The sequence below is a fragment of the Patagioenas fasciata genome, chromosome W, assembly GCF_037038585.1.
Source record: "Patagioenas fasciata isolate bPatFas1 chromosome W, bPatFas1.hap1, whole genome shotgun sequence".
Taxonomy (NCBI): Eukaryota; Metazoa; Chordata; class Aves; order Columbiformes; family Columbidae; genus Patagioenas; species Patagioenas fasciata.
Genome location: NC_092559.1, coordinates 1113419 through 1134939, shown reverse-complemented (window position 1 = coordinate 1134939; position 21521 = coordinate 1113419). Strand labels below are relative to the sequence as shown.

The window sequence follows — 21521 nt, the reverse complement described above, 5'->3', positions numbered from 1 at the left end:
TTTCTTGTTCGGATGCAGAATTCTCTCGCTGGGTGTTGCACCAGAGCTTTGACCAGCGACAGCGTCGCTTTTCCATGCCCCAGATGACACACAGACTCACTAGAAATGAGATCAGACAGGCCACACGCTGTCCCCAGCCTGAGCGCGGTACCGATGCCCACAGGACACCCTCTGCTCCACACCAGGCTGGAAATACCCCATAATACCCACGATCTTCCCCACTGCATCACGTTTAAGCCAGGATATTTAATCCCGGAGCTGGGACTACGGCCGTGCTCGCAGGCAGAGCCTTCGGGCGGCTCCGAAAGGAGGGAGAACTAAACCAAGCGGCAGCATGTGCAAAACCGACTTGGCAATTGGCGTCAATCCTGGCGTCTCCGCGGCCACGACGAGCCCTCGCGACTTGGCCGCCGTGCTGTTTACTTGCCACGAAGCCAGTCGGCCTGAAATATTGCGGGGCTGGAGAGGGAACAGGCCAAATCCAGCCCCAGCAATTAGTAATTAAGCGTTTGGTGCTGGTCTCTGCATAGGTCTGCGCTGGAAAAACACACATTTCCTCGCCCCGGCCCATCTGCAGGGTAATTAAGGTACAAGAAGAGATGCTGCGGGGATTCTCGCACGCAGGAAAGCAAACGAATCAATGGGGTTTTTTGTTTCTGGGGGGAAAGGGGAGGCGGATGGAAGGGGGCAGCGAGCCAGGGCCGGCGCAGGAAGGAAACGGGAGGAGAAAAGCAGAATATTCGGAAGCAGGAGGGGAAATGGAGGCCGAGGGGGTTCAGCCGAGTCAGGGCAGCTTGAACCCGGCCCAAGATAAATTCGCATGGTGCTTCACTGCAGCTGCTCCCAGCTCCAAACCTTGTGCTTGCAGAGCCGTTAAATAAAATACACCACAACGCTACAGGAGTCGCTCCGGCTATAAATCACAGCTTAATTCAAGAGCTAGCTAAGGTGGCCGAGATTTCCATCGCAAACCCAAACCACAGAGCTCTGCTGGCACAACAAATTCATCCAGACCTTCCTGGGAAATACTTTATAATGTCCAAAATCTTCTGTTGTAACCCAGAGAACTGTCTGATTTTTGAGACTTGGAACACGCTTTTCAAGCCCAAACTTCAGCAACTTTATCTGTGCCTCATCGCAAACTTATCTTTTGCTTTTTGGTTGTTAAAAATGCCATGGTAAGCTGGAATTCTCTATCCTGATGCAAACCGGAGGAAAAGATGCAGGTAGGACTAAGCCCAGGTCCAGCAGAACGAACAAACCTTGTTTTGGTTCATTTTCACCTTTGGCAAAAATCCCGGCACACAATTATTAACTCATTAGTGCTTATGAACCATCTCAGTGGTGAAAGGGGCTCATCAGGGGATTTATTCCGTATTCGCCACCATCGCGTTTGTTGTTTCCATCCTGCTGCTATTTGCAGACTATTAAACCACTATGGTTTAATTCGACTTTTAAGCCATGATTAAGTGATTCCGTACTTCTCGCTTCACCAAAATGCAAAAGAAGAATCAAATCGGTGCTGATGGGCTATGTGAGAGCTCCACTGAACTAACACAATAATCTCCTGGTTCCCCGGCCCTGGATCAGAGCAAATTACCCCGAAAACGCCCGGTGTTTGCTCCATCCACCCACTGCCCCTTTGCTGTGTCTTCTCTCCATCCCCAATAGAAGATTTTGCAGCTGTACAAGGCAAAAAAGGTTGGTTCGCTGCATTTAAGTGTGAAGAACAGGAAGAGTTAAGGCAGAACAATCAGAATCCAATAATAAAGGCAGAAGGGCTGCAGCTTCTGCTTCCTCGTTCTGCTAAGGAAAACATGATTAGTTATTATTGTTTTAATTGTATTTAGACGCCAGGCTGGCTCAGAGTGTCACAGTGTGACACTGGGGGGCAAGAGTGACTTGAACCCCAACATGGACCCAGCACCCAGGTGGCTCCGGCGTGGCCACCGAGTTATTCCCTTATTTATCTCTTTGTTTATTCCCCTCCAGCTTCAGCGAGACCTCCCCTCCATACCTATAAGGAATTATCGAATAAAACACACTTCACATTAAATCACAGGAACATTTCAACGGCCAGATTTAATAACGCGAAATAAAGTCTTGTGGAAACCCACACACAGCTGTGGAAACCCCCAAATAAATCAGTTTTCAAGTGGCTGTACAGGAGCCAGGGAGCAATTTTTTCAAATTGCTTTTCTTATTTCTCTAATCTAACAAAGTCCTGCCCAAGGTTGTGCAGCAAATGGGAAAAGAACACGCTCATTTTCTTATCAATACGCTACTGTAAAGAAGAATAACCAGCCACTCCAATGTCACCATCATGCTTTTCACATCTATTCTTCTGCTCCCCCGAAGTAGAAGGCAAGTGGAAGAATTAATTAACACAAGATTGGATTAGGGCGCCTTGATTTACAATGTATTTCAGACAAGGGTGTGTGATCGGAGCAGATGAACAGATTATAAATAAAAGTCGGGATGTGTCATTAAGGCATCTGATTTGCTTCTGAAGCTTTATAAATTAACGCTGTGCAGGCAGAGGGGGGGAAGACGGAATGAGCCGCATCCAGAGGGATGTGGGACCCTGGGGGGACTTGGTCGTCCTCTTGGAGAACCTTGGTCATCCTCTTGGAGAACCTTGGTCATCCTCTTGGAGAACTTGAGTCCTAAGGACTGGAGAGATCCCCAAACCAGGATTTCTATCCTTAAAATAGATTAAAAAAAGGAAGAGCGGAGATATTATGGAGTCGTCAGCTCAGCATCAAGTCATGGAAAAGTACTAGGGTGATGAATCAAGGAATTCTGAATTCTATGGAACAAGGAGATGAGTAACAACTAATTGGGATGTGCCGGGAATAAATCATGTCAAAATCATGTCATTGCATCCCCCAGCAGGGCAACAGGACAAGCCGTGGATGTCAGATGTGCGTGCTATGGAGAGGTTCTTGAGCCCAGCCTAACAAGGGAGCCCAGCCTGGGGAAAGGAAAATGCTGCGGAGCATGTGGAGGCTACAGAACCATCCCAGGAGTGGATTTGAAGACAGGCAAAATGGGAATGTGTATCCAGCAAGGTTCCCAACCATAGAATCATGTTGGTTGGACGAGTCCCTCAAGATGGTTGAGCCCAGCTGTGGAGGACCATGGTATAGTGCAAGAGGCCCAGAGCACGAGATGTCTGGGAACCACAAGCCAAGACATCAGGGTCAGAACTCAAAACAGCTTCCCAAGGTTGGAGACCTGGTCTGGCCAATGCGGGCTGGTATCGAGCACGAGGGACGTGGGGATGGGACCAGGAGCATCTGGTGAAGCTGTGGTGGTGCAGGGGTGGGAATGGGGCTCCTCGGACCTTGTGCTGAGCACACGGCCCAGTGTTGCTCTCCAGGGGACATGGGACACCCCAACAAGCTGTACCCAGAGCCAGGCTGCTCCTAAAGCTCAGGAATAAATCCTTCCTCTGCCCTGGGGGCTGGAGAATGGTGGCTGCTTGCACAGAATCATAGACAGATTTGGGTTGAAGGGACCTTCAAAGCCCATCTAGTCAGACTCCGTCCAGCCTGGCCTGGGAGGTCTCAGGGATGGTTCATCCACCACCTCTGGGTACCTGGGCCAGACTCTCATCACCCTCAGGGCCAACAATTCCTTCCTGCACCTCAGGAAGGTGTGGAGCAGCTGGAAGGAATCCAGAAGAACACAGCAACACGCGGCATGTAAGACATGACCTGCAAGGACAGATCACGTCAGCACCAAGCAGAGCCTAAAGGAGACTCGATGTTTGCTTTCCAATCATAAAAAGACCAAAGGAAAAAGACAACTTTGTCTCCCTTCCTAATTTATGTATTTATTTTACACTGTTTTCCCCACCATATTTTCTCCTCTTGCTTCTTTCAGCACCCATTGTCTGGCTGGAGCAGTCAATTTTGTGTTGGGCAACCAGGCTGTTCCACAGAAATGCAGGGAGCCTGACCCGGGTCTCTGGGAACAGGCTGTGGGGAAGAGCCCTATGGAGATCAATTCATGGCCATACTTATATTTTAAGGTTATATTTGCTTGTTATTTCTCCTGGGACTGTGCTGAGGATGCTCTCCTGGAGCCGGTGATGCCAGGTCCAGCAGCCACCCCGGCGGGCAAGGCACTACCTAATGCTTTGCATGTGTTCATGCTCTTGCAAAGAGAAGAAACGAAAAATACAGAAGAAAAATAGATTGCAAAGAGCTTCATTTCCCCCTCCTCATGCTCCCCACCCCTGGAATTTGTGGTTTCTTGAACCGGGTCTTTTTTCTCCACACATCCCACATGGCCGCCAGTGCTGTGATACATCTGTATGGGAATGTGTTAGTCATATTCAGCTTTTAATTACATGATATGGTATAACGCTATTCATATCCCGAGAGAGCTGTTCTTTCTACTATAAATATAGTCTCTTACATGTTTCATTTATGAAGCAGTTTCTGGAGTAAAACAGTTCGAAATATCCTTACTCATCCTATGTTTTTATGTCTACAAAGTGATGGCAGGAGCGTCGATGCCTCATGTCAAATAATCCTGATAAATCACTTGAAGGAGGATACCGGGCTTTTTCACAAAAACCGACATGAACAGGCTGCAGGAACCTTCTCCATCCCAGCTTCTCCATCTCCATCCCAGCTTCTCCATCTCCATCCCACCTTCTCCATCTCCATCCCACCTTCTCCATCTCCATCCTTCCCCAGACCCACCGACCAAGCTCAATATGAGTTTCTATGTCACCTCCCCACTGAAATCAAGGCATTTGTCTCTGCAGACCAAGGATTTCACATTCTAATCCAGTACCTGCTGAGAAGTGCTTCTAGTCTGGAGTCAGCCAGCAGGTTCAAATCCTAATGAAAATTAATTTCTACGCATATATATATATAAAAATTAAAAATATGTATTTCTAAATATCCTAAATATCCTCTAAATAGCCTAACAAGCAATTGGCTGTTTTTACCTGACCCTGGCAAGTCTCTGGCTGCAAAGGTGGGTTGTGATTTCGCCCCGTGTGCCCACCCTCGGCTGGGGACACCGAGTGGTCCCCATGTGGCTCCTTGGGGACAGACACCCCAGGGAACGCTGCTCAGCCTCCCACTTGCACTGTACGTGCTCTAAATGGGGAAGAAAAGAGGCAGCTATACCCAGAGATACACTTTTGAGGGATGCAATGCTGTTGTTTCATAGATTCTGAGCTTTGCCTGGTACCACAGGTGCCCATGGTCCCGCTGGTCACCAAGGCCACAGCCCCAGGCAGAGCCACCCGACTGCTCCGAGAGCCCGGGCCCAGCAAAGCCAGACATTAAACAGCTTCACCAGTCACTTGTGCGAACACAAAAGGTGCTGAGCAAGGCTGGATTCTTCCCCCATCCTGGTGATGCTCTTTGTGTGCTGGTATCACACATTGAGCCACCGGAAACCCCCACTAATTAGTACCAGCCCATGATGGCCGGGACTGATGTATCCGAGTCCTGTCCTTTATTCCTCGTGCCCTCGCTGTTTGGTGGGACCAGCACCATCCCATCCTCATCCCTAAACCAAGCCCTAAACTGGACAAATCCCACAGCTCTACCAACAAAGACCAGATTGAGATCAAATAGGAACAAGCTGGGACGCAGAGCTAGGAGTTAAGACAACTGTAAGACAAACCCTTTGAATCCAATCCCGACTTCCTCGTAAAGCTCCCGCTGAAATCAATGGCTGGTTTGGACAGAGCATTTGTTTCTCGTTAAGCTTTAATTGTTGTTGATGTTTCTGTGCTCCTCGAAGCCAGGAAGGATGAGACCGGGATGCTAACGGGGCTGCGCATCCTGCAGCCCGTTCGGGGTCCATCACCAGCCCCCATCAGGAGTGAGGATACGGACACCTGGGGCCATGCACATCACACCTCTCCCTCTCTGCTTTACATCAACCCACCCCGGGGGCTTTTTTGGGGCCTTTTTTAAAAGCGAGGCTGACAAAATTAAGCATTTGGGATCGTGGATGAAAGAAATCTGGGGAGAGTTGCACACAGACTCACCTCTGGGGTTGGGAGATGTGCTCTTTGAACTGGAGATGAACTATTTGGTATTAGCGGTGTATCCCAGGAGCTATTTTTAATCTGATTTAAGCCCAGGGCCCCCCATTTTATTCTGGGGTAACTCTTGGCTTTGCAGAACCCAGCTCTGCCATTCACGACTGCATTTGGCCCTTAAACAAGGAGTTTGGAAGATTTGCTTTGAAACTTCCTCTAGATCAGCAGGATGTAACTAAAGGGCATTTTCGGTTGTTGTTTTTCTTGTGGGAATCACGACAGTCAGCTGAAGGATGGCCAAATAACTCCAGATATTTCGCTTCCCTTGTGAGCGAGAAGTGGTTTGATTTGCACAAAAAAAAAGACTGAAAAATGGTTCTTAACTTGCCATACAAGCACAATACGAAACCACTACCCAAGGCTGCCAAACAGCGCCCGAGGTGGACGGGTGCCCTTGCAGAACTGGTGGAGGAGCGATGCTTTCCATAACACCGCCTTGCGAGGATTTTGGGGATATTTCCTGGCTTTCTGCTCATTCTGCAGCATCACCAGCTCCATCCCTTTTCTACTTCCCATTTCTCCCCTTTCGCTCTGTTTTCAGCCGTTTCCCCACCACCCTTTCCTTTTCTTTCCAACTCTTGGCCTTTCTAGGAGCAGAGAGGTGGTGGATGAACCATCCCTGAGACAGCCCAGGCCAGGCTGGATGGGCTCTGAGCAACCTGAGCTGGTGACGATGTCCCTGCTCATGGCAGGGGGGGCACTGGGGACATTCGAGGGTCCCCTCCTTCCCAAATCCTCCTGCCTGACCCACATCCCCCCCAAGCTGCCAACCACATCCAAGGCTCATCTGGCTGAGCACAGCCCTTCCTCCCCATGCAAACCTCCGAATAAGTGGCAATCTGATGTCCTCCCTAGTTTTTCATTTCCTGAGCTGTTTTAAGAACTTGCACCTGTGTAATAACCAAATACCAGGTTAAAATTGATACCAGCCTTCCAGGAGGTTGCTTGACCCACCCTGGCTTTAAACGCAATCTGTGAATGGATAAATTTTAATCCTTCACACATATTTTCTCCCTTGGAAATGCGCTACGTGTTGCTGACGTGTAGGAGAAAACGGAACAAAAATGAATAAGAAACCCGTGCTATCAGACTTCCTTAAATGAGTATTTTCTAATAAGAAACTGAACAAGGAGATGGAGAGAGTGAAGGAGCACAGAGGAATAACAACACCCTGCACACCCACAAACCTCAAATCCACCTCCACCCCGAGTCCCACTGGCCAGGACCCCGATATCCCCACAGGGAGGCAGATGAACAAACTTCCTCCTTTTGCACTTCTTCCCTTTTTTAATCCCAGCAAAGTGTTTCTGTAAAGAACAAATCCTGATGGGTGTGTTGCCGGAGCCGGCCGGCCCCAACCAGCACAGACAATACCCGGGGCTGTGGGAACCGCGGCGCAGGAAGGAGCCGGGACCAGCAACAGCTGCAGCGTCTGCTTCTGCTCCACCAAAACCATCGCCCTGCAAAGCATCACCCTGAAACCCAGCACCCTGCCAAACATCATCCTGAAACCCAGCACCCTGCAGAACATCACCCTGCAGAACATCACCCTGAAACCCGGCACCCTGCAAACCCATCACCCTGCCAAACATCACCCTGCAGAACATCACCCTGTAAACCCATCACCCTGCAGAACATCACCCTGTAAACCCATCACCCTGCAGAACATCACCCTGTAAACCCATCACCCTGCAGAACATCATCCTGAAACCCGGCACCCTGCCAAACATCACCCTGAAACCTGGCACTCTGCAGAACATCACCCTGCAAACCCAGCACCCTGCCAAACATCACCCTGAAACCCAGTACAATGCAGAACATCACCCTGAAACCTGGCACCCTGCAAACCCATCACCCTGCAGAACATCACCCTGAAACCCATCACCCTGCAAACCCATCACCCTGCAGAACATCACCCTGAAACCCATCACCCTGCAAACCCATCACCCTGCAGAAATCACCCTGAAACCTGGCACAATGCAGAACATCACCCTGCAACCCGTCACCCTGCAAACCCATCACCCTGCAGAACATCACCCTGAAACCCATCACCCTGCAAAGCTCACCCTGAAACCCGTCACCCTGCAAACCCATCACCCTGCAGAACATCACCCTGCAAACCCATCACCCTGCAGAACATCACCCTGAAACCCATCACCCTGCAAAGCTCACCCTGAAACCCGTCACCCTGCAAACCCATCACCCTGCAAACCCATCACCCTGCAGAACATCACCCTGAAACCCAGCACCCTGCAAACCCAGCACCTTGCAGAACATCACCCTGAAACCCAGCACCCTGCAAGCCATCACCCTGAAACCCGGCACCCTGCAAACCTGGCACCCTGCAGAACATCACCCTGAAACCCATCACCCTGCAAACCTGGCACCCTGCAGAACATCACCCTGAAACCCATCACCCTGCAAACCTGGCACCCTGCAGAACATCACCCTGAAACCCATCACCCTGCAAACCCATCACCCTGCAAACCCACCACCAGCACGGAGGGGCTGACGCGATGCTGAGGGGCATCGCATCTGAGGAACGACAGGGGAGCACCCGCTGCTGTTCCACATCATGCAGCAGCAGAACCAATGCACCCAAATTAACTCAGAAAGGCATCGCCTGCAAAATTTGCAGCCGCCCGAATGGAGTAGATGATTTCTGGCCTTCTCCAAAGCAGGGCTGGGGAAGCTGGCATAAAGGGATGTGTCTAGGAGATGCGTCGCCCTCCACTGACTATCTGCTCAATTTATACCGAGTCCCCACTGCTCATAACGCACCAGCACCAAGCCCTGGCAGTAGGGCTCCAGATTTTTGGCTCCCCTCCATCCTGAAGCCCCGGCATCGATTGGATAAACCTATTTAAAAAAAAACCGATCTAAAATGACTAAACACAAATTAGAAGTCGGATGATATAATTTCTCCTGCTAACAGCGCATCAGAGGGATGCGGGAAGACGCTTGCTCAACACACAGGAAGGAATGCCGATGAGAAATGAGTCAGCAGCGGCAGCAGGATGAATCCACAGTTGTCTCAATCAAAGCCGACTGCTTATTTACCCATCTGGGATGAATTTCTGTGCTTTGTGCGAGGAGCGAGCAGCAAGGGGCTGATGGGAGCCTGCATTCCTGCGCAACGTGGCTAATTCGGCTTGCTGGAGTCATTTGCGCTCACGGGCTGAGAAGGGGCTTGGAGGTAGAGCCACTGCAAAGCGGCAGCGAGTTTCCGATGAAAATTCGAGGAATGGAGTGAAAAAGAAAGGTTTTAATGGGGGGAATCAATGGTGATGTGTTCCACGAGGGGCTGGCACGTGGTGAGGTACAAGGACATGGCACTTGGTGAGGGACACGTGTGTCCTGGGGCAGGTCCAGCCGGGAGAAAAGATCAAGATCAATGCCCACAGTTCTGAGCAGACAAGATGAAGTACCTGTTCCTTTCCTCGGGGGATCCCCATGCCCAAAAGCATCACTGAAAAGCCAGGAATTCACTAATCCGCAGCTCAATAGAGAGAAGAAAGGCTGGAGAAGTCAGGAGGGTCTTGGGCTTTGTTTATATGTTGTATAAGTTCCTCTAACAGAGAGATTTCACAGGAAGAGTGGATGAGTTATCTGGAAATACAGACGGTGCTATTGGAAACGCTCAGTTTTTTTAAACGCCCTAAAGAACCCAGTAAGGCTTTCATTTCAAAACAAAACAAAGAAAACTTGTCTATAAGCAAATAAACGCATCACTTTCCATCTTTACAAACATGTCAATTTACTTCTCACCCATCCTGGGGTGAGTTCTCAGCATCCACATCTCCAGCCTGTAACCCACCCAGGGGACGCTGCATGGTTGGCCCCATCAAGGAGTAATTTCCCCCCCATCTGATTTTCACCCTCTTGGCCCAGGTAACCATTGAGGACCCGTTTGCTGGACACCGGAGCGAGGCGGGTGGTCAGTGCTGGGGCCATAAGGATGGATAACGGGCTGGAACAAGGCGCCGGGTGCCGGCGGCTCCTCAGCTGGCGCCCGTTATCATTTCGTACCTCCAGCCACTTCAAACAGCAGCCACTTCAAGAGAGCCACGAGCACTCACAGCCACGGCGGGTCTGCCTCTAATTACGCCGGCTCTGATGTGTAACATCCTGAGCATCCCCCGGCCCCACCGACTTCCCACCAACAGCATCAAAGGGGGACGGGGCCGGCAGCCCCGGGATGGGCTGGGGGTACCTGGGATGAGCATGAAGAACATTTGGCCAAACCCACCCTGAAACCCTCTCCATTTCCTCCCACACCAGCACCAAACCCAGCTCATTCCCACCACGTTTCAAAAGCAATATTGATTTTTTTTTTAAGAGCATAACTCTTTTAATCCGAACCACATTTTCGCAAATGAGCTGCTAAATATTTGCTGTGTCTTTCTTTTTTTCCCCCCCGAAATAAATCCTGCGCGCCAGATCCTCTTTGGACGTAACTCATTGCAGCTTAAAACGAATTAACTCCGTTCACACCAGCCTTTTGTTTCACAAGCCCCTGCTCCCCTCCCTGAGGAAGAAACGCGTGTTTTGCTGATGAACAGAGCTTTTCCAAGTATTATCGTTATTCCTGTGACACAGATAAATCACTCTTTGCATTTATTAACTCCTCATCCTCGTGCTACGGGATGGGGCGGGGGGTCCCTACCCTGGGTACCACCTGCCTGTGGGGACATCAAACTGTCCCCATCATGGGGAGGTGACCAAAGGGCTGGGAGCACTTGCCGGGATCTCTAGAGGTTTAAGAGCGCTTGCTTATCCTTATCACGATGCTCCAAATCTGATAGTCTTATTTCTCAGCCACAATAAGTTCAATTGCCAGCAGATAAGACTGGCTCAGCAGTCTTGCGTTTTTGTTAATCTCCGATTAATTTTAATGATCTTTCAGCCCCTTTTATTCCACATTACTCAGGACTTTCACATAATCTTCGCGTCTAAGCGCGGCTCCGCTGCCTTTAATCCACGCCGATATTTCTGCCTCCCCTTGGCGCTCCTCCGCGTGCCACCAAAGCTGCTGGTGTCACCTGCTCATTCCACGGGGCTTCTCACCTTCTTTATTAATTATTGTATTGGCGCTGCAACCACGTTAACAGACAGCAGGAATTTACGACGCTCATAGAAACCAAAGGCAAAGCAACCACAGCCTGGCTCCACGGGACCTTCCATCTCCCTCTAACAGCACTCATTTTTAGGGAAAACAGGTCAAATGGGGTGTCCTAGGCTTTGAACACTCGGGGTCCAGCTGCCCATCTGCAGAGGATGCTGGAGCTGGTGGGCAGCCCAGCGCCCCGGGGCCGCCTGGGTCCCACTGATAAGGGCCCATCAGTCGCGGGTGCCGCTGCCAGGAGGGACGAGCGATGCCAACGCCGCCTTAACCGAACAGACACCAAACTCGGGGCACCGCTGCCTCGTGCCAGCCTGAGACACCCCAGTGATGCTCCTCAGGTACCGAGGAAGGCGCTCTGCAAGCCCAAGGGACACAGCATCACCCCCAAAATTACCCCCGGTGGGTCCCGTATGCAGCTTCACAATTACTGCGGCATCCAAGGCGCAGCTTTGATTCCTGCACATCTCCCCAAGCGACGCTCACCCCACCCCGAGTCCCTCAGAAAAACCCCATTAGGAGCATCACCAGCCCTCGGCCAAGCAGGAAACTCCCGCGAACACCCAGCCAAAGCCTCTGTGCATGGAAACGCCAGCGTGGCCCAGGGGCTTTTGCACTGATCCTCTCTCAGCTCCCAAACACGCTCCAGCTCCTTGTGATCCACACACAGGGATGGAGCGGGGGGCCAACCACACACCTGGGATGCCCGAGGAATCACATTCACACTGCGTGGAACAGTCCCAACACTCTGCAAGTCTTTTCCCACATCAGTATGGGCAAAACTAAGGGTCTATCTTGATTAATCACCAGTATTTTCTGTCGCCTTTTAGTCTGGAGTGCTGAGGATATTAATTCTGCCATCCAGGACTCCTATTTGCCATCACCACCCACTCGACCCAGCTGCTTGCTGGGTGCAGGGTCCCGGTGATGCCAGCCATGCACCGGGCTCGAATCTGACCAAAAAGACAATGACAATTCAGGGGACGATGGCAAGCAGTGCTATGGGGGTGCTGCACCCCCAGCCTGGATGTAAAGACACAACTAAATCACACAGAGCCTCCCTGTCGCAGCTGCAGCCACAGCCCAACAGCTTGCGGGCTGCAATGCAATAGTTATTTCCCCCACCCCCTCTCTTTTTTACAAATGCGATTTTTCTCTGTGGATTAGAGCATCATTAAGCCCCCCAGACCCGCGTGTCCTACATCACCGGCCCTCACCCCCCGGCTCCAGCACCGGGATGGCAACCACTGCTCCCACCACGGGGATAGCAGGAGCATCCCAGCATCTCCTGCCCAATATAAACCAAACCCCAACCAACCAAACCCCGGCGACAGTAGCGATAAAGTAGTTTTGGCCTATTTCCGATGATTTAATCCTCTTTAGACTTCTTTGAATCTCAGGCTTACAGTTATTTAGCGCATTTCGGTAAGTATCTGAGCACACATCTGCACCCAGGTTCGCTTCGGGCGGATTTGAGCATGGGGGTGCTTTGCTCCTCCCAGAGGGACGTTGCAATTCAATTTACAGCCATTCTTTCCCAATACGACTTTATTTTGTCTGACAGAACCAAATACTCGACCACAAAAAGTTGTTTCTAGCAATATTACGCTTTTATATGGTACTATTAAAAGCAATAAATAGTACTAAAATAAGATTCTGGCTGTTTTTGGAGTAGAGATGCATTTGCGAGCATCTTTGTGCTGTCCCTCCCCAGGGAAGGTTTTCAGCACCCACAGAACCACGAGCACATCCCGGCTGTGCTGGGGAGGGATTGAGAAGGCGGCCGCAGGATTCCTCTTCTAAAGAACAATATTGGCTTAGCGCGGTAAAGAAGATCAATGAGTCCTAGCTAAGGATCTACCCCAGGCATTTAGCGCTTCCGGAGGGATGCTCTGGGTACCAAACTCAACCTGAGGGATGCTCAGCACCTTCAGCATCGCAGCCCCTCACGGAGGTACAACCCGAACCCCCTCTTTTTGCTGACAAAGCGGTCCTGTATCAATCCCACCCAGGTTTAAGCCACCCCGCAGCATCGCGGGAGTGTTTCCCGGTCCCATCCCAGCGACAGCCGACTACAATCTGATTAACGCTAGATTACAACAGGGTGGGTTTTTAAGAGCTTAAAAGCAGCTCAGGCTACAGAAATCTAGCTGATCGTATCAGCAGCATTTGAGAAAATCGCCACATAGAAGGGAACGGCAAATTTTGGGCGGTTCTTGCCAAAGGGGCCATTTACTGATAGAGAAACTTTCCAGCCCATTTTGTTCGGTGTCAGTTTGTATCTGCAGAGACTCCCATGGACCCCTTGCATCGCTCTCCCGGGCAGATCCCTGGCTTGTTTAGGGACTATTTTGCTGTAATATTTTCATTTTTCACCAAAAAAGCTTCCAAGTTTGCCCTATGGGGAATGGGAAGACACTGGCAGCTTTACAACACTGCTGATAATTGCACTGGATGGGAAATAAATGAGTTTTCCAGGGAAGGACGCAGTCCTAACCAGCAATGGGCAGGAATAACCCCCAGAAAGCCCTTTTACCCAGGGAAGCATCTGTTTGCTCTTCTCAGAGGTGCCTCAAATGGGCTTTGACCCCAAAACTTCCAGTAACATTGGTATAAGCAGAAAAGAGAGGGAGAAACTGCTAAAGTGATATTAAGAGCACGTAGCGAGTGGTAGTTGGTAAAGACAAGCAGTTGAAAGAAAAACCAGCACAAGGAAACATTACTGACCTGGGTGGGTGCTGCCAGTGCCTGGTCCCTTTGTCCCTTTGTCCCCTTGTCCCCAGGTGTCCCAGGGCCACCGCGCTGCTGGGCAAACACCAGCAGGTCCTGCAGCAGCCCAGCCCGCACCTGCTGCCAACAGGGCTTTGTTCTCCAAAACCCGGGCCACACGCTTCCCCACCTTCCCAAGATGCAACTGACCTTTCCCATCATCCCCATCATCATCCTCCTCAACATCACCCCCATCATCATCCCCATCATCATCCCCATCATCACCCCCATCATCATCCCCATCCCCATCATCATCATCCCCATCATCATCATCGTCATCATCCCCATCCCCATCATCATCATCCCCATTATTCCCATCATCCCCATCCCCATCTTACCCACCATACCCATCACCCCCATCATCCCCATCATCATCCTCATCCCCATCATCATCATCTTCATCCCCATTATCATCATCACCCCCATCCCCATCCCCATCATCCCCATCTTACCCACCATCGCCATCATCCCCATCATCATCATCATCCCCATCATCATCATCATCCCCATTCCCATGATCCCCATCATCCCCATCCCCATCTTGCCCACCATCCCCGTCACCCCCATCATCACCATAACCATCCCCACCATCCCCACCATCTCCATCATCCCCAGGCCCAGGTGTCCACCCTGGGCAGAGCTTTGGGCACTGCTCTGTTTTTCAGCAGAAATACATTGAAGCCCCGTCTCTGGACGCAGGACCCGCAGCTGCTCATCCACCCTCCGGCACTGGCCCGTACACAACAACTATTGGCAAACCCAAAAAGCTGTTTTCACGAGCAGCTGAGAGAGCCGGGCACGAGATGTAGTTTTGGGGGGACATCCTGAGGTCGGTGGGTCTTAAACATCACGTACTGTGCTCACACCTCAGAGATTTACAAGCTCCAGACACGCGGGATGGATTTACCGGCTCCCTAAAAAATCGATTGAGATGGAGCCAAGTTTCCCCGAGCCATCGGCCACGGGACGGGGTGGGATGATTCCAAACTCTATCTATAGAGAAGAATGAAACGCGTTCTCCCACCCTTCAGCTCTTCTATTCTGTTGGAGCCCTGTTGCTCCATCAGAGATGCTGGTTGACTCTTCATTTGTTTAAAATGACCTACTGTCCTGGTCGGGAAGAAAATGGCCGTTAAACACACATAATTTCATTTGCAACAGTCAAACTGCATGGTTCAGTAGCAACAGGTTGTGGTTAGAAGGGTTAAACGGCAGCAAGAAAACTCCTTTCGTTGGCAAAACTAAAGGCGTTATCGTTCAATATTCCCCACATTCCGCAACCACCGGCCCCTGTGAGAACGTAGGTATCAATAACAACCAAAAATACCCCAAAGACACTGCGTGGATCAATAAATCCTCAGCGCAAAGCTGTGGGAGCTGCGTAAATGTTGTATGAACCTGCCCTCCCCATCGTTTCTCCAACACCGACCCGAGGCCGTTCCATCAAAATCTCAGCTTGTACGGTCCCACCACCGCAATTTGCACAACTTCGCTATTGAGATGTGAGGCAAGGAGTTTGTATCGGTCTGAATTCGGTGTTCAGGTCCAACGGTGCCCACCAGAAGAGAACAATCATCATAAAACAAGAACCACGAGGTAGGTTGGGAAACAAGGCTGGTTGGTTGGGTTTGTGCATCCCCGCTCGCTCCCGCAGGTGCTTTGTGCTCTTCCAAAGGCGTGAAATACAGATTTTGAACTATAGAACAGAGGAAAACCCAGAGGAGAATGAGAATGAAAATAATCTTGCCTTTTTACAGCACTTTCGGATGCGAATGCGGAGAAAACGCGGCGGCGGGAAGCACAAAGCACCACCGGGGCACCGCGCACAAACCCCAATGGTTGATATCCCCAAAACGCGCTCTTATTCTAAAAAAAGGCCCCCAAAAGCAGGCAGGGGAAATGAAAGGCGAGTGTCGGGAAGGGTTTATAAAAATGGCACATTTATTGCTACAGAACGGTCATGTACATGACGGCATCGAGTAACTACAGATGAGAAACAGGTACCGGCCCAACAAGCTGCCCGGGGCGGCTCTGGCTGCGGGAACAACTCCAGCGCGCAACCTGTTCGGCCACTTCTACAAATCAGAAATACACCAAAAAACATGAAAAAATCGAGGCACTCAGCCACACATTGAAAACAAGGTGTAACTGTTCATTTTTTTTTTCTTTTGTGTGTGTTTTTCCCTTTTTTTCTCTATTTTTTCCCCCGTTTTTACTGCCGCGCCTACGTGTACAGTCGCAAAAACGGCCCCGTTGCGACCTACAACTAAAAGGAAAAGCTACCGTACAGTTTCATCTCCATAACACATGGTAAAATAACGTCTTTTAAATAGTAAAATAAAGTAACAAACTTTTACTCAGAATGATTCCAAAAATCTACAAAGAAGAAATATTCAGAATCTGACCATTTTTTTTCTTTTTCCGTAATATTCCTGGTATAAAAGGATTGCTCCTGTGAAAAATAAGCCAAATATAGGTCTTTTTATTTTTAAATTTAGTTTTTTTTTTCTTTTTTTCTCCTACTAGGGTGTACTACAGTCTATTTTATAGCAAAAAGAGCACTAGACAAACGAAGCTTTATAACAAAAAGCCAGGCACTGATACATGGTAAATCTCTGCTTGTTTGTTCTCTTATCGTCACTTAATTGCATCACAAGTAACAAGAATGAAAAAGGCCACAGTTCATATATCTTCACCATTACATAAGTCTATAATACTTGAAATGAGTATGGTCAAACCAGCACTGCACGAATATGGATCAAGTCCCATGAGAAAGAACATCGTTCTGTTTGAAGAAAAACGAAAAATAACCAATGAACAGAACAAAAAGCCAAAGGAAAAGCTCGGGCCCCCCGGGCCCTGTGCCCCGCTGTGTTGGAATCCATATTCCATATGAATTCATTCCATATTCCACCTCTGTGGGTTTTTTTTCCAGTCAACCAGTGGACTAATTCTTACTATTAATCTATTCTTTCCCTTTTTAACGAATATTTTAGCGTTATTCTCGATTTGTGCTTGTTTCTGCCGCCGTCTCGCCATTCGTGGCTCGGGCGGCGTTGGGACGCGGGTCGCGCTCTGCCTGCGGGATGCAAAGGTGAACCCCCCCGGCCCTGCCCCGGCGCCTTCCCCACCGCCCCCACCCCAAAACACCCTAAAAAAACCCCCCAAAAACCTCGGAAGACTGAATCAGTACAAGTTGCATCACTGGTAGGACTGACAGTTGTCGAAACGTTAGTGTTCCTCGCAGCTACACAGAAGACAAATGGTAAAAAAGTTCTAGATGAACAGATTCCCTATTCAGCATATTCATAAATTACTTGAATGTGGAGGTGGATCAGTTCGGAAAAAGCTGCTAATTGCGGATTTTGCTTTCTGTCAGAGTTTCTGAGCCCGCTTTCCTCACCGCAGGGCACGGCTTCGCTAAGGAACCTTCATCACTTTGCCGAGCACCGCCAGCCCCGTCCCCTCGCACGGAGCAGCTGGAGCCGCACGCCTTACCTGGGCTGGGGAGCACGGGGAGCTCCCACTCACACACTGGGGGTGCCCCTGGAGATCCTGGGCAGCTGGAGCGGAGCTGCGGTGCTGAACGCCGGGATGGACCAGGGCGCGTCCTGCGGGCAGGCGGGGCCGCGAGCTCGGAGGGGGTGGCAGCATCCGTCCCACGGGCAGCATCAGCATCCTGCTGGCATCATCCCACCGGATCCATCCTGATGGATCCATCCCGCCGGCAGCATCATCATCCTGCTGGCATCATCCCGCCGGATCCATCCTGCTCGATCCATCCCACTGATAGCATCATCATCCTGCTGGCATCATCCCGCCGGATCCATCCTGATGGATCCATCCCGCCGGCAGCATCATCATCCTGCTGGCATCATCCCACTGGATCCATCCTGCTCGATCCATCCCACTGATAGCATCATCATCCTGCTGGCATCATCCCGCCGGATCCATCCTGCTGGATCCATCCCGCTGGCAGCATCATCATCCTGCTGGCATCATCCCGCTGGATCCATCCTGCTGGATCCATCCCGCCGGCAGCATCAGCATCCTGCTGGCATCATCCCGCCGGATCCATCCTGCTGGATCCATCCCGCCGGCAGCATCATCATCCCGCTGGATCCATCCTGTTGGCATCATCCCACCGGATCCATCCTGCTGGCATCATCCTGCTGGATCCATCCCGCCGGCAGTAGCATCATCCCACTGGATCCATCCTGCTGGCATCATCCCACCGGATCCATCCCACTGGCGGCATCAACCATCCTGCTGGATCCATCATCCATCCCACTGGATCCATCCTGCTGGCATCATCATCCCCCCACTGGATCCATCCTGCTGGCACCATCCTGTTGGATCCATCCCGCCGGATCCATCCTGCTGGCAGCATCCTGCCAGATCCATCCCGCTGGATCCATCCTGCCGGCAGCATCATCATCCTGTTGGCATCATCCGACCAGATCCATCCTGCTGGATCCATCCTGCTGGCATCATCCTGCCAGATCCATCCCGCTGGATCCATCCTGCTGGATCCGTCCTGCCAGCAGCATCATCATCCTGCTGGCATCATCCGACCGGATCCATCCTGCTGGCATCATCATCATCCTGCTGGATCTATCCTGCTGGCATCATCTGACCAGATCCATCCTGCTGGATCCATCCTGCTGGATCCATCCTGTTGGCATCATCCTGCCAGATCCATCCTGCTGGATCCATCCCACCGGCAGCATCATCATCCCACCGGATCCATCCCGCCGGCAGCAGCATCATCCTGCTGGCATCATCCCACCGGATCTATCCTGCTGGCACCATCCCGCCGGATCCACCCCGCCGCCATCCGTCCCCCGGCGCCGTGAGCATCACCCCGAGCTGCTCCTCGACTTCAGCGCCAGACCTTTTCTAATTTCAGTTCCAGAAGCTAAACCTGTCATTTATTTTCTGTCCACGGATGGCTGCAAATAATCACGAGGTTGGTGGTCTCACTCCGTTTGGTGTTTCGCACGGGCAGCGCGGTCCCGAGCGTCTCAGGGATGGTCCCGGCGGGACGCACCGGCTCGGCGCTCTCCTGGAGAACACATCTATGGCTTGTTGGCGGGCATCCGGAGGAGAAGCCGCGCGGCGCGGAGCGGAGCGGCAGAGCCGGGCTCAAGCTTTGTTAATCCCCCTCTCAGCTAAACCTGCTCCGAGTGCCCCGGCGGGCCAATCCACCTCCACATTTGAGAAACTTATCGACAAATCAAAGCACTGCGAAAGTTTCCTCGCTACTGGACATATTTACAGTTCTCAGCACGCACACAGCTAATCCGAATGGGATGGGGATGTCGGAGGTGAGCACGTGGTACCTATCGGATTTGTTCTTCACGTTTTTTTCAGAAACAAACATAAACTTCAGATTCTTGTATCTCACTATTTCATTTCAATGAGACTTTTGTTCTGTTTTCAACCACACAGATTTTTATAAACAAAAGAACCGATACAATGTATTAAAACACATAATAACAAGAGTCTACATGTAAAAATATAACTTTTACATACACAATTTCAAAATAATGATACGTTTGCCATTTGTTGCATAAAATTTACAAATGTCTTTTCATTACTATATAACTGGCAAAACAGGAGAACAGATGGAACATTTAGACCGTCCAATGGATTTATGGCATTTATTCAGTGTCTATTGATAGGTGGGAAGAAAAACCTACTCCGTTTTATTTCCAATACATGCCAGGTTGGTGTGGCTGTAAAAATAGAGACTGGAACTCGAGACAAAAGGATGCTGACAAATACTTCACTAGGAGCACTATCTGGTAATCGTACTGTACACCAAAGTCCAGCGTTAATCCGGATTCACTACGGAAGTTGGTTCGGTTGTGCCCAGACTTCAAAGCCAGTTCTCTGATGAGCTGCTGTGCCACGTATGTCGCTATTAAACACGTTAAGTAAAAACTTCATTCGTACTGGCCAGAGAAAATACTGCTCTACCACCCCTCCTGGACAAAGTGCAACTTAATGCTTTAGGACTCATAAGGCTTGTTAGAATAATGCTGCATGATGACCAAAAATTGGCATTTCACAAAGAAAGGAGGAGGCAGCGAGTGGTCTACACTTAAATAATCCACTTAAAAACGCAACGCAACAACGGAAAAAGGAAACCGACCGGATCTAGCACGCTACTTGCGATCCCCCCCGCCCCGCCACGGTCCCCCCGGCCCCCCGGTCTGAGCGCGGACTCAGGCGGGGGACGCGGCACCCGCCGCGGGCTCGCGGCCACTTCCAGCATGTCATGGGTTTGTGGTTTTTATTGGTTTGTGTGGTTTTTCCCGATGATAGAAACATTGGAAGGCACAGTGGTAACGATTTGTAGCATTCTAACCTTGTACCTCTGAAAATCCCAGAACAAAAGGGGGGAGCGGAGCGGCCGGGGGGGGGCGCTCCCGCCGTCCCCTCCGCCCCACGGCCCCAAGGAACGACTTTCTACTCTTAATTATGAATGAGAAGCAACGTCAGGGTCAGTGTTCCGTCCTGCACTGCCCCTCCAGAGACAGAGTTGGCACCGCAGGTCACAATAACCGAAAGAACCCAAAAGAAAACCAAGGGGAGAGGGACAGAAATCAGACCAAAAAACCCTTATTTACAGTAAAATCTTCTTCTTAAAAAAGTTAATCAGTACTATTTTTTTACAGGAGCAAAAAAGTCTGAAACGAATGAACAAAAGCTTACCATAGTCACTAAATTTTTAATATATATTTATATATATATTTATATATATATATATTTGTCATAGGTCTATAAGATCCATCTGTTCCTCCTACCCTAAGGAATGGCTAATGTCATCGCTTCCGTTTTCATTAGGACGTTTGCTGGTTTTGTAAAGATCTGGGCAGCAAAGCTTCCCTTTGAATATCCAGTAAGTAGAAACACTAGCTGTCTAGCACACCAACAAAAGCGCTCGTTTTGCTTTCCTTCAGAAGTACACTTTTTCATTATTGCAAGTTTACAATTTTAAATTAAATAGTTTTTTTTTCTTCTTCAGACTTACAAATTAATTATATCTTTTTTTTTTTTTTTTTCTTTCTTTTCCAAAAGAAGTTTAGGCACAAATGCATTGTCCCACAGTGTGGAGAAGATTGCCATTCAGTCTCTAGGCTGCGCACGGACAGCTCGGAACATACTGCGTTAGACATTCTGCGTGATATGTTAAAGAGAGGCGGCCCTCAAGTTGCACTTGGTTGTTCGCTCGTTTGTCTCTTTCCTCTCGCTTTTAATACTCGGGAATGCTGAAATCTCTTGCGTCTGCGATTCTTAACTACTCAGACTTGTCTTATATTACAAAAAAGGGGTTAAGGAGAAGTGTTTATGTGGGTTTAAGATAATACAGCTGTTAAGGAAGTGGTCTCTTGCTTAAATGAAGAAATGTGGCAACTTGGACCTGCGGAAGAAATGAAACAAGTTCTCCTTAGTCGAGGAGCCTTGAGTGCGTGGCCCTGCACCCTCCACTCCGACACCGCCGTGGAAACGGAGCTGACCCAAATCCGTTCCTAAGGGAAACGC

The 21521-nt window shown here is 50.1% G+C and overlaps 1 protein-coding gene across 25 annotated transcripts in view; it reads right to left on the bottom strand.

Moving 5' to 3' along the window:
* Window positions 1–15893: 15893 nt before the first annotated feature.
* LOC136114621 (transcription factor 4) overlaps window positions 15894–21521 on the bottom strand; it is a 173996-nt gene continuing 168368 nt past the window's right edge. For all 25 annotated transcript variants that reach the window (XM_065860020.2, XM_065860024.2, XM_065860021.2 and 22 more), the window contains one exon: window positions 15894–21399. The gene's annotated coding sequence lies outside the window, so the exon portion shown is untranslated. The remainder of the gene's footprint in view (window positions 21400–21521) is intronic.